The sequence below is a fragment of the Corvus kubaryi genome, unplaced genomic scaffold (assembly GCF_017639235.1).
Source record: "Corvus kubaryi isolate FWS band 111438036 unplaced genomic scaffold, C.kubaryi_AGA036_p1.0 37383, whole genome shotgun sequence".
Classification (NCBI taxonomy): domain Eukaryota; kingdom Metazoa; phylum Chordata; class Aves; order Passeriformes; family Corvidae; genus Corvus; species Corvus kubaryi.
In genome coordinates, this window is record NW_024581125.1 from 937246 (window position 1) to 949755 (window position 12510).

The 12510-nt window shown below is 54.3% G+C and overlaps 1 long non-coding RNA gene across 2 annotated transcripts in view; it reads right to left on the reverse strand.

The window, feature by feature from the left end:
• Positions 1 to 12510, reverse strand: part of LOC121668044 — a 46197-nt gene that overhangs the window by 13055 nt on the left and 20632 nt on the right. For both annotated transcript variants that reach the window (XR_006017236.1, XR_006017235.1), the window contains exon 2: positions 7603 to 7746. This is a non-coding gene — a long non-coding RNA (uncharacterized LOC121668044). The remainder of the gene's footprint in view (positions 1 to 7602; positions 7747 to 12510) is intronic.

Genomic DNA, 12510 nt, shown 5'->3' on the forward strand with positions numbered 1-12510 from the left:
AAATGTCACCATCCCAGTGCCACAGAAACACTCCTGGGAGATGTCACCGTCCCAGTGCCACAGAAGCATCCCAGGAAATGTCACCAATCCCAGTCCCACGGAAGCGTCCTCAGGCAATGTCTCTCTCCCAGTCCTACAGAAACACCCCTGCAAGATGTCACTCTCCCAGTGTCCCAGAAGTATCTTCAGGAGATGTCACCATCCCAGTGCCACAGAAATGCCCCCAGGAGGTGTCACTATGCCAGTGACACCAACAAATGCAGCTGCAACCCCCCTCCCCTGGCCGGGGAAGAGCCCCAGGACAGCAGCAAAGGCATTCCACAGCTGCGGCTCGGGGCCAGGCTGCTGGAGGTCCCCCAGCTGGTTGTCACCCCAGCTCTGGGGAAGGTCCTCTGCAGGCAGCTTCCGACAGAAGCCAAAGGAAATCCCCAGCACTACCTCTCCTTCCAAGCTGAAGGCTGCTGGGAAGCTGCACCAAGACCAAAGATTTTGCTGCTGGACTCCCAAGCTTTTCCTGATGCTGTTGCCTGGTGAGATCTGTGGCCCCAGCCTGGAGGGAGCGTCTCTCTGTGGCTCCCTGAGGAATCCCACACACAGCGCTGCCTGGATGTGGTCGAACAGGGATTCCCCTGCTGCAGAGCCCACCTTTGGCTCACCTGCAGCTGCGGGAGGGATCGGAGCCACTGCAGCATCTGAGATCTTCAGAGGAAGCAGAACAGGCAGGAAAAGACGCTGAAGGCCAGAGGGAGTTGGGAAAACTTGGCTGTGAGAACTGCTCCTGGTTTGCAACCAAAACCAGGAATGAAGGCCCATGAATCTTTTGGCTCAGGTGGGGTGATGCTCTTGGGCTGTACATGAACCACCCCGTCTCCCACAGCCCAGCCCTGCCCCAGCCTGTCCCCACCGCTCCAGGCAGGGGAAAATCAGCACCAGGCACAGCCAGGCCCCACTATTCCGGGGAAAAACCTGGGAAAGAGCTGCTCTTATGCCATCTCCCTGAATTTCTGGGTCCTCCTGAAGGACCATTATTGCTTGTAATGCATTTTCCTGAAGGATTGCCTTCCTTCCTTCCTCAAATTATTGAGGCAAAGAGTAAAGCATGGTTTGCTAACCCAGGCAGGAGGAAATTGCTCTTCTTTAGCCGAGGCTCTGAACCTCAGTGAATTCAGTGTTGTGATCTCAGCCAGCGCAGCTGTAGGAAACCACGTCGACATGTTTTGATCCCACTGCTGGTTCCCAAGGGACTCCTGGGTGAGGAGAGGCTCTAAGGATGTACCAGCTGCTCCAGCCAAACCCAAACCTCACCCAGCTGCTCTGCAAACACCAGGCAGGGCTCTTCCCACCAGCTTCCTCTTCTGCAGAGAACTTGAGTGTGCAGCTACGCCCAGCAGACACAGAGCAGCTCCGAGTTCCCTGTTCCAAAATCCCCCCCCAATTTGCTCTGCAAGCAACTTTCAGTCCCATAAAATCACAGAATGGTGTGGGTTGGAAAGGACCTTAAAGATCATCCAGTGCCACCCCCTGCCATGGCAGGGACACCTCCCACTGTCCCAGGCTGCTCCCAGCCCCAATGTCCAGCCTGGCCTTGGGCACTGCCAGGGATCCAGGGGCAGCCACAGCTGCTCTGGGCACCCTGTGCCAGGGCCTGCCCACCCTCCCAGGGAACAATCCCGTCCCAATCTCCCATCCAGCCCTGCCCTCTGGCACTGGGAAGCCATTCCCTGTGTCCTGTCCCTCCATGCCTTGTCCCCAGTCCCTCTGCAGCTCTCCTGGAGCCCCTTTAGGCCCTGCAAGGGGCTCTGAGCTCTCCCTGGATTGTTCTCTTCTCTTTTCCAGGTGAACACCCCCAGCTCTCCCAATCTGGCTCCAGAGGGGCTCCAGCCCTTGGAGCATCTCTGTGGCCTCCTCTGGACTCTCTCCAGCCGCTCCACATCCTTCTGCTTTGACCTCAGGGCTGGACACAGCTGTGCAGCTGGGGTCCCACCTGAGCAGGGCAGAGGGGTAGAATTCCCCCCTTTCCCTGCTGCCCATGCTGTGGGATCAGCCCAGCACACGGGGGTTTTCTGGGCTGCCAATGCCTGTGGCTGGGTCCTGCTGAGCTTCTCACCAAGTCCTTCTCCTCAGGGCTGCTCTCCATCCATTCCCAGCCCAGCCTGTATTTCTGCTTCTCACTGAGCCGTGCAGCACCAGGCTGTAAATTCCTTCTTCCTGCCACAAAACAAGCAGCAGGAGTGAGGGATGCAGGATTCCCAGCCAAATCCCCTGCATTCTGTCCCTTCTTTTCAGTCAAAATGCCAGCCAGGTGGAGAAGCACTGGTGGTGTTGGGATGGCCCTTTCCTGGAGACATCTCAGTCTGGAGCATTCCTCCAGGTGCATTCCTCTCTCCAGGGAATGCAAGGTGAGGAGGGGGTTCAGGAGAGGTCACAGCACCAGCTGGGGATGGAGAAAATGAGATTTATTCCCCTGCTCTGCTTCAGGCTTCGGATGAATCACGAGTGACTCAGCTGCTTTGAAACCGAGGGCAGTTGGGTCTCCGAACTGCTGAGGTGACTTTGGCACTTTGTGGCCCTCAGTGTTCCCTCCTGAGCGTTGTCCCCTGATGGTAACGGGGATGGAGCTGGGGTGGGAATTCAGGTGCATTCCCCAAGGGAAGAAATCCCTCTGGGAACCCACAGCAGCCATGAGATGGGCTTGAGCTCATGGTCATCCCAGAATCCATGCCTGGGAAAGGCAATCCTGTGAGCAAGCGGTGCCTTTGGAGCCTGCAGCACCTAATTAGAAGGGAAGCTGAGGAGAACGAGAGGGGAAGAAAAAAAAAAACCCCCACCAGAAAAACAAAGGACATTTCTGAGCAATGATTGGTTTACCACAACTGCATTGCCATCCAGCCTCCGAAAATCCCAGAACAATCCCACTCCTGTGTCATCTTGTGTAGTTTCTGGAGCTAAAAGCTGCTTTTGGGAGGGATACTGCACTGTCCTGCTCCAGCAGGAAACCAAAACAGTGGATTTATCCCATCCTCTCCTGCAGGAGGAACAGTCCAGTGGGCTCTGGCAGCAACGAGGGGGTGTTTACACACATCTGCAAAGCCCTTGCAGGCCCAGGGAGCAGGCAAAGCTGCAGGCTAGCAGGGAGGCCGGCCAGGAAAGGAACTCACAATCCTCTGGGATGCAGTAGGGGGTTGAAAAGGGAAAATGGGAGATCCAAGGAAGGAGAGATGCAGCTGTGGATGGACTAGAAAAACATGGAGAAGGAGGAGGAAGGGAGCATGTCAGAAGGAGGTAAATGAGGCAGTGGTAATTAGCCTGTCCTTCCCAATGGAAAGGTGTTTCCATCAGGAGGGTTTCCTTCAGGGACAGGACAACGTGTCCATCCAGGCCCAGTGCTCCTAACCGGTGCTCCCAGTACAAGATGGGCCACTGAGGAAGGTGCTTGGGCAACTGAGCTCCAGCTCTCTGCCCTGCCAGAGCTTTCCTGCAGGAAGCTTTGTGCCCCCGAGGGAGGGGACAAGGGCAGGCAGCCAGCTCACCTCCTCAGGTGCCAGGGGGAGAAACAACAATCCTGCTGGAACAGGAACCATCCGAGGCCTTCCAAGCTCGCCTGAAAGATTTGGGAGGGCGTGCAGGGATGTTATCACATTCCAGACTGCAGCAGCATGGCTAACCCGATATCCATCTTCCTCCTGCACTGGCTCTGACCTCAGGAGAGGCTGTGCTACTCACTTGGGATGACTAAAGCAAGCTTTGATCCAGCTTTTTCCAGCCCAGGATTGTACACACGCCACGCTCCTTCTCCAAGGAAAGGCTGGGGGGGTTGGATTTTGCCGGCTCCTCTTTCCCCAAATCAAGGGCAGTGATACCCATGCGAAAAATCACCTTGTTTTATAGCTATACAGAGAGGCTGATGTTTCCATCCAGAGTCTGGCCATCCCATGGCAGGAAATTACACCACAGGCCTTCAAAAAGAGACTGGGAAGATGAAACTGCATCAACATTTAATGGGGTAGAGAGGGACAGGGGTAGCCCGAAATTGGGTGCAAGGAAAGAGAGCCCTTGATTTTCAATGTTCCTCTCATCTAAAAGTCCCTCCTTGAGCAGCTGAAAATGCTCTTTTTATGGGATAACACCAGAAAGTCACTTCCTGCAGCTATGGGATGCTCAGAAGATGGGAAAGGTTTTTGAGCACTGGGTTTTCACAGCTGCCACCTTCACAAGTCACATCTGAAATACAAACCAGCCAAGACTGGGGAGCGCTGCGCTGCTGGGTGACCTCCAGTACCTCTGAGCTGGACTGGTCCCTGTGGGGAACTGCTGGAGATGACTAAGGGAGGAAAAGGGTACATCTGGTCAGGGCAGTGTGGTAACAGGCAGCAAATTCCCACTCCAGAGCCCGCTTGGGAAAAGGAACTCGGGATGAGCTTACATCAGACTGGGCCAGAAGAGTCTCCGTGCTGACCGAAGGAAGAGCTCCTGGCTTGTGACAGGAGGCAGAGTGACTCAGCTGTGGTGGGTGGGGGCAAGGAGAGAAGGGGATGTGGTCAGGGAGCAGGGCTTGAGTCACCAAGGAAGGGCATCTGCTGATAAGGAGCTGGATAAACGCCGGCAGAGACATCAAGTCTGCTCAGAAGAACATCCGAGCTGGAAGCCAAAAGCTGGAAAGAGGCAATCCTCACAGCCAGGCCAACAGAGAGCTGTGAGAGCCTGGCACGGGCTTTTCCTGCCTGGCAGCTCAGCAAAGGTTCAGGATGAACATTTTCCAACAGGTGACACCACGGCCTCGTGCCTCACGTTCCATAATTTCACCATTCCTCTGGGCTAGGAGGCAGCCTTGTTCCCTGTTATATTCCTGCAGCCTCCCATCACCACGAGGGACAGACAATTCCCTCCCTTCCCACAGGGCCCAGCCCTGCAGACTCCTCTTTGGAGCAGTTTCCTACAGGAATGCTCTTGGGCAAGAGGCAGGAGCACAGCTGAGACGTGGGACAGCACAAATCAGTTTTGCACCCTGCTACTGCCTCCTCTCCTCCATCACCCCCAAAACCTCAGCTTTGAGATCCCAACAGAGAAAATGAGGGAAAAGGGAAGGCACAAAGGAACCACCTTCACCTGGTGTGAATGGCACAGAGGGTGCAACCTACAGGGCTCAAAAACTCCCGTGGCCTCCATCCTGCAGCAGGTGAGGAACCTCAGGCCAACGTGTCCACCAAAGCACCGCGGATGAGAATTCCTTGCCAAGGACCTGGGACATCAAGGGCATTGTGGTGCTTTGTGGTGCCCACAAGCCTGGCAGGCCATGGAGAAGCACACACTGGGGGCAGGATTCCTGCTGGATCCTTAGTCAGCACCGTGGAGAACACATGGGATCACATCTCCAGCTCCTAATCCCTGCTTCCCACCGGCATCCAGCTCCCAGCTGCCCATGGCTAAAATCCTCCTGCAAACCTATCCTCCCCTCCCTGGGAGCTGACTAACGAGATGTGTCATGGTCACAAGGCTCCTCTGCATCGTCACTGCTGTGGCACTTCCCCTTCGGCTGGGAAATTGGAGAAGCAGTGTCCACGTGCCACAGCAGCTGGGGGGGAAGAGGTGCCTGACTCAGACAGCAGCTCTGTCCCTCCGTGTCCTTGGGGACTCATCCAGATGATCCTGGTGCTGTCCCACAGCTCTGCCACATGCTGGACCCATCGCTGAGAGGGCAGCTTATCCAAGGGAGGTGCTCTCTGTTGCTCACAGTGCCAGGGAGAGGGATCCTCACGGGAAAGGCTGAGGATGAGGCCGTGGAGACCATCTTTGGCACAGGAATTGGGGGAGACCAAAATTCCTGAGTGTGGGGAAGTCACAAACCCCCCCAGCTCAGGCAGCAATGCACGGGGACATGGGTCAGCTTCCCTGCAGGGAAATGTTATCTCCCCACAAGGAGAAAGGTATCCATTGCCAGGAGATGGGCTTAAGAGCAAACACAGTCTAGGAAGACCTCAGGAAACTCAGCTTTCCCCTAATTCCCGTGCCTTGGCGTGCAGTCTGACCATGTCTGTGCAGCTGTGTCATCCCAAGCACAGAACCCAGACACTTCCTTTGCCAGGAGGTTTCTCTCCCCTCCTGTGTCTCTGGAGGCTGGGACCTGAAGGGATAAGCATGAGAGCTCCTAAAACTCATGACCTGCTGACTGTACAGGTGCTTTATCAATCCAGGGCACATTCCAACTCTTTTTTTCTACCTGGATGTGTCCACTGGCCACACAGCTACATCCTCATCCTTCCATCTCCAACTGAATCGTGGAATCACAGCATGGTTTGGGTTGGAAGGAACCTTAAAAATCACCCACTTCCACCCCCTGCCAGGAGCAGGGACACCTTCCACTATCCCAGGCTACTCCAAGCCCTGTCCAGCCTGGCCTTGGGCACTGCCAGGGATCCAGGGGCAGCCACACCAATCAGGGCAAAGGAGGCTCAGTTACTCGGAAGAATAATCCCATTAAACGCTACACGCCAGGGGTGAATTCCTTTATGTCAAGCCTGTATTTGCCAGCACGAGCTGTAAATAAATATTTGATTAAGGTAATAACCCCAGTGCGAAGAAAAAAAAAAAGAACTTTACATTACCACCTTTGAGCTGCACGGTGCAAAAATGAGACCCTCCCTCCAACCACTCGGAAGCAACAGGAATCACAATCGTGCTTTGTGGGAAAGCCCACGGGGCAGACGGAACTGCCAAGCACGGGTACACCATTCCCAAGCACTGCTGAGGGTGCACTTCTCACCCCAAAGGCAAAGGGTGAGCGGTCCTGATCCTAAAGCTCCTGCAGAGAGCAATCCCACCAGTGCAGGGATGCTCCAGCATTACTCCTGGCACTGGGAGCACTGAGTTACACAAATTAATTACTCCAGTACCACCCCACCCCACAAAAACCAGTAGGACAGCATCAATGATGCTCCTGTGTGGCAGGCTGGGAAGGGAGCACAAAGGGAGATTCCAGGTTTGGAGAGGCTGGAGACGGAGCCAGCTGAGATGGGTGGAGGGGATGCCCGTGCACGCAGGCACAGGTGTCAGGCTGGCAAAGTGAAACCAGCAGGGTGCAATCACCTCCTCCTTGCCAGCCTCCAGCCTGCCCCAGGCATGCCCTTACACCGAGGCAGTGGTTTTCCTGGCTGGGAATGGCAGTGCTTCCACGGCATCGCCGATGGAATGATGGATTCCCAGCCTGCTCCACGCCCAGCCCACGTTCCCATCCTGTGGCACACGCTGACCTCTGCAAGGCGGGGCACAGCTGTACCCACAGGCAGCTTTCTAACCCTGCATCCACTGTTTGGCACCTCTCTGTGCTCCTCCACACCTCTTCCACTGGCAGCTCGCTCTCCCTGAGCTATTTGCTGGACGAGCTCTAACCAAACCCTTGGAGGGAGGCAGCAGAACTGCCCTCTCTGCTAAATCCATCTCCCAGGACTGCACTAGCAACATCCTCCCGTGCCTACGGCCATCCTGCGATTCGTTTCTACCCCACTTCCCCTTCCTGTGGCAGTTCACGTGGATAAGAGTCCAAGAGAACGGGCCAAGTTTGATTAAAGAGATGTTGTTAACAGATAAAAGACACAGATGCACTACCTGCATTCCATCATCTCACACTGCCTCTTCCAACGGGCCCCAAGGTCGCTCCATCCTCCCTGGGGGATGTCCAGGTCCTCTCCCCCATGCTCTCCACCGTCTCAGCTGCAGCAGTGATCCATACGCTCCTCCATGTGAGCCCAGCTGGTTAGGAAAGGTATTAATGGAGTCAGTTCCATGAGTGAAGTCAGTCCCAAACTGAATCCCTGAGCAGCTCTGTTCACCTCTGGACACATCCTGTTGTTCATCCTGTTTCCCACCCACCTGAAATTTCGGTAGCAACACTCCGGTTTGCTCCCTTCCTCAGAAACAAAAAAAAAAAAAAAATCCCTTACCAATAAAAGGCATTTTGGCTGCACCTATTCAAGCTTGTGATATCAATTAGATGTTTCTCGAGCTTTTCACTCGCTCAGAACAGTGTCATAACTCACCTTGACTAAAATTGTGTCTAAGGAAGAGGTCAGAGGAGCTAAATCTGAGGGGTAGAGGCTCAAACTGGACATCAGGCCATGGTTTAGGCTGTGGGTGGCAGCATCTCTGTGTAGGAGTCAGCATTGCTGCTGCTGCATTTGGGCAAGAAAATTCCCTGTTAATGAGCTTTTTGCTTTTTAAAGATGAGTATGAAGCTGGGTCTGTAAATGGAAAATAAATTAACGGGCCCCATTCAGGCACAAGGGCCTGAAGATGCATTCTTGTGTGAAGATCATCTCTGGCAGAGCCAACGTCACCCCGTCCAAACTAGAACAGGTCCAAAACTCAGCCAAAAGTCAAACCAAACCTGCCTCGGGCTGCTGGTGATGAGCAATAACATGGATTTCTGTTCCCAAGACAAAACTAGCCCTGTCCTGCAGGGAGAGGAGAATCATGTGTTTCAGGGAGCAAAAAGCAGGATCTTGAACTGTCTGGAAGTCTGCAGCTTTGCCGATTGGGGTCCAAAAAGTGTGTGGGTGTGGCACTTGGGGACATGGTTGAGTGGTGGGTTGGGCAGTGCTGGGCTAAGGGTGAGACTTCATGGTCTTAGAGGGCTTTTCCAACCTTAATGATTCCCACAGAACAAGAATTCCTCACCCCAAACCCTCCAAGACCAAACAGCGGCATCGAATCGAGTGTATTTAACCACGGGTATATTGATTAAAGCCCACAGGCATCATCCAGAGCACGGCCAAGGAAGCTGCCAGGGACAAATCCGTGTGAGCCCACTGCAGCCATCCCTCGGGAAAGGGCAGGGATAGAAGCATGGCTGGGCATCGCAGGGCTGGAGGTTTCACTCAAGAGCAAGCAGATACAGGACGTCCTGCGAGAGAATTTCCCAGGAATGCATGGCGGGAAAGGGATGCTGCCACCCCAGCAGCATCTCAGAGGGGTCACGGCCGGGTCCTTCCTCAGGCACCACTTCCTGACCGCCCACAGCTCTCAGCAGGAACCCCCACTGGATGGAGGGACGCTAACTCAGCACCTCAGAGGCAAAAGAGCTGATGACCCTTTAAAAAATGCCTTGCAGGAGCTCCCCGGGGTGCGAGCGGCTGCCGTGCTCCTCGTGAGGCGCCGCAGATGAAGGACCAGGAGCACTCGGTGCCTCGCACATCCCACGGACAAACAGCACATCCCACTGCTGTGATTCACTCACGCTCGCCAACCTGGGGAGGTGCGAGCGCTTGGGTGGCTTCCAACTCTGCCTATCTGCGCCTCGGCATCAGACCAGACGGGAAATAATTCCTGCAGACGGGGAAGGAGTTGCTCCGGGCAAGTTCTGGTGCATTAAATGGCTGGTGAAGCCTCGTGAGAGACAGAAGCCAAATCAATTAGAAGTCGAGGCTTGATGCCCTCCTTTAGCTTTGTGGGAATTTCCACCAACCTGCACTAGGAAAAGACCCCGTCTTCTTAGGAGGTGATACAAGAGTCGGGATGGAGGAGAGAGGCCCCGAATATTTGAGGTGCCTCAGCGAGGAAGCAGCTTATCCTGCTTTGTTTGGTGGTTTTGAAGATGAGCAGAGATCACTCCAGCCTAAAGCAACGCCCAGAGCAGGAGACACCATGTTGGGATTTTCAAACCAAGACACACCATCCCGTAACGATAAGAGCCAGGAGGGCAATTCCAGCAGCACAATGCCAGCCTTGGCAGCCTTTCCCTGGGGTTTGATCCACAGGCCATTTGAGTTCAGCACACAGAGACTGCAGGGCTGATGTATTACAAAGCACCCATCTCATTTGGGTAAGTGTTGAAACACTCATTCCTTTGAAACACTGATCCCTTCTAGCACAAAATTCCAGCATGGAAGGGAACCCACAGGCTCGGCCTCTTTGACTGCCAAAGGCCAACATCCGAAAAGCACAACCCAACTTTCCCTACGTATTTCCATGAGAACAGTCTCCACAGACTGCTTGGGATTGATCCAGCGATCTCAACCATCTGCCAGCTGCAGGCTCTGGAAGCAGGTGAGGCTTGCAGCAGGTCTGCTGCCAGCACTTTGCTGCCTTCCTGCTTGACTCTGCAGCTTCAGGAGGTTGGACAGGTTCCCCCTGCCACGACGGGAATGCTGAACAAGAGAACTGCAGTGTCTCATCCCCAGCACAGCGTGGAGGGTGCTGTGGGAATCCCTTCACCAGCACTCTGCCCCTGCATGCAGAGAACTGGAAACTGGGGGATCTGGTCCCTGCAAGCGACCAAGGGACAGGTGACAGCAGCAAGGATGCAGCCCCCACACTCTATGCTTTCAGACGGCAGCCACGAGAAAATTCGGTCTTGGTTGCCCATCTGGAGAGCTCCTTTGGCTGCAGATTGGGCCAACATGAAACCCCAGCTCGGGACTGCAGGAGCCTGAGGGATCTCGGAGTTCCAGAATAGTTTGGGTTGGGAGGGACCTTAAAGCCTCATTCCAGCCCCTGCCATGGGCAGGGACACCTTCCACTAGGCCAGGCTGCTCAGAGCCAGCGAGAAATATCCCAAGCTGCTTCCCTTGGGAATCACTGAGGCCTGGCAGCGGGATTCCAGCAGCCAGGGACATGGAGCAGGTGGCTGTGAGCTGTTCTCCTGCCACCAGCTGATACCTTAGGTTTTAACTTTTCCATTTTTCAAATCTTGTACTGCCTGGTGTGTGACTCTGAAGTTCCTTGTAGCCTGTTGACTTCTGCTCTCTCAAGCCAGGCAGACATAACAAAGCCTCTCCAGGCCTGCTCTCCAAGGACACCCAGACTGTCCTAGGCCAAAAGTATAAACCAAAAGCTTCTAAAGGGGGGGGCAAGCTTGGGGAAACGACATCATTAACTGAAGCTTTAATTGGAGAATTAACCCTGCTATGCAAATGAACCAAACCTATAAAAGTGTGAAGAACTCGTGACCTGTTGTCCATCTTGGGGTCCCTCTTGGCAGCAGCCCCTGGCCCCCAGGGGGTACCTTTGAAGGCCTTTCAAATAAATACCTCTTTTATTCCCTTACTCCTGTCTAGTCTCTGTGTCTAGGAAGCCTCTCAAGGCATCCCAGCACCCACCACCTCTCAGAAAGAACATCTCTGACCTCCCAGGAGCCACATTTTATCCCCATTTCCAGAAGAGTGGTTGCTACGGCAACAAAAAATGGTTTGCATTTTTAAATGCTCAAGGACATCCATTAAGGAGGCCGAGGATTGGGAGAGAGGAGGGATGGACTCAGCACGTGGCCCCAGCGTTGGATGAGCAGGTTTGGAGCAAGCCCAGGTTTCCATCCATGTAATAATGCATGGCTATTCTGGAATGCAAGAGCCTCCTTTTCACACTCCCCCCTGCATCATGGAAGAGAAGATCCAGGCAGGAAAACTCTGCTACTGGCAGCTGGACACAAACAGGGAAAAACAAAAACCTCACAAAAAAAAAGGAGGGGGGAAAAAAAAAAAAGAAAAAAAGACATTTTCTCCAGAAGGTACTAAAATTGACTCCACTGTTCTCATTGAAATGGACAAGGACGTTCGGGCAGCACTCGCCAAGTTTCCTTCTCGAAAAAGACTTATAGAGAAAGTCCTCTGAGGGATAATTAGCTGGCTGACAGACAGGAAACGAGGATAAAAATAAGCGGAATATTTCCGCCGTGGAAGGAGATTATCTGCGGGATCTCCTCCCGCGATGGCACAGCGGCTCGCAGATCCCAGAGCTGCTCCCAGCCGGCCACTGGAGCACGGCTTTGGATGCCACCACTGCTGAAGGGAGAGCTCCCCAGTCATGGAATCATCACAGAATGCTTGGGTTGGAAGGCACCTTAAAGCCCATCCAGTTCCACCCCCTGAAACCTTCCACTCTCCCAGGTTGCTCCAAGCCCTGTCCAGCCTCCAAGGTGGAGCATCCCCTCTTGGAGCAGAGGCCGGGAGCAGGAGAGCACTTTGGGAAGGAGCTGTGGGATGGGATGAGGGGAAGCACTGGCTGCCAGCAGCCAGGCAGAGAGCAGGGAGCCAGCCTGGGGGTGACGAGGACCACGATTAATGTGTGGGCAGAGCCCTTGAGAGATCCCAGCTTCAGGCCAGGATGAAAGACTTTTAAAAAATTACTAAGGGGACCCTGTGATGGATGGGGGGAGAAAAAAAAAGTAACAAGCAGCAGGTTTAAACCCAACATTTATGCTGCTGGTTGCTTTTAAGTTCCCACAGCATCCTGAGCATGTTTTGCTCGGGAGAGAATCACTTCCCCCAAACAGTGCAGATTTGTCCGTGTGCCCATCCACGTAAATTCCAGCCGGAATTCCGGCCTGCATCCCACCTGCCTGCCTCTCTCCAGTGTTCACGGGTGCTTCCTGCCCTGGCAGCTTTGGAATTTTCTCCCGGCTCTCAAACCAAGCTGAGCTGGTGCAAAGTGGAACCACGCCCTGCCCATGTGGAGAGCATGCAGTCCTGCCAAGGGCTCGGTGGCTTTCTGTGCTGCTGGCTGAGCCAGTGGTGGCTACCA